This window comes from Echinococcus granulosus, assembly GCF_000524195.1.
Source record: "Echinococcus granulosus chromosome Unknown EG_S00045, whole genome shotgun sequence".
Classification (NCBI taxonomy): Eukaryota; Metazoa; Platyhelminthes; class Cestoda; order Cyclophyllidea; family Taeniidae; genus Echinococcus; species Echinococcus granulosus.
Window position 1 is genome coordinate 602,609 of NW_020170425.1, and position 1,081 is coordinate 603,689.

The window sequence follows — 1,081 nt, forward strand, 5'->3', positions numbered from 1 at the left end:
CAGTTTTTGGAGGCTTATCTCCGAGCGGTCACAGGTAATGATGACTTTTTTTCGTCATCTGATCGAGCTGATGATCTGTAGTCTGACTGCACCCTTTCTTTGATAATTGTTACCAGTGTGTTATTTTCTAGTTTTCCATTGTCTAGGTCGCACGAAACGCTGGCCTTCCTGAGTCGTACTTAAACCGGCAGTGAGAGCTGGTCTGCACAGTGATGGCTATATCAATAAAGCTTACATGCTTGTCCTCGCTTTTTAATGGGCGAGCACGGTTCCGTTGGCTCTATCTGTAGTGTTGCGCTAGGCTTACGCCGATATGTTTGCGGAATTTTTGGCGTGAGTTAGTTGAACTATAACCAGTCCGGCGACGTGCGGCCTAATAACCCTGGGTTGCTATCCCGAGTCGCGGTGACTTGTTCGCATGGGGCGGCTGTCACCAGTTTGGGAGCTGGAGGCCGTCGATGTAACCCTCGACGCCTCTCGCCCGTGGCTTGGTCTGGGTCGGGGGCGGATTCACCTGACGAGCGGCGTGACCATCCCTGCCCAACTAATGGGGGAAGGTGGCACTGAACCCTTTGTGGTGTCGGCGGCTACTCTCAAAGGCGCTTGATGAGCCAGACCCGATCAAGCGAGTGTAGGATTTGGTCCGCCAGGTGGCGCGGACAGCTATTTCCGGGGTACATGCACAGATGGCCACGGCGAACGCCCCTCCCACATGACCTTTGGACCTGATAGCTGACACCCATAGGTATTGGGGGATTACACGGAGAGGTGCGTAGGCTCAGTGCCACTCGCGGGTAGAATGGTCCGGGGATGCGAATGCGGAGGTCGGGCCTCGCATGGGCAGGGAGAAATCCAGTGACGGCACGATGCCGCCGAGCACAGATTTGAACCCACACGTCAAATCAGGGCGGAACGGGTGCAGTGATGCTGACATCCATGAAAAAGACTAAATCCTACTTTAAAAAGGTGTATTTAACAGGTAGACCGCCATTAGCAAAGTACAGGTCGTCAGAGGAGGTGGGGATTCCAAAAGAGACGTGGCAGTATTGCCGGGGAGAATGCAGCGGCCCCCAAAAAAAAC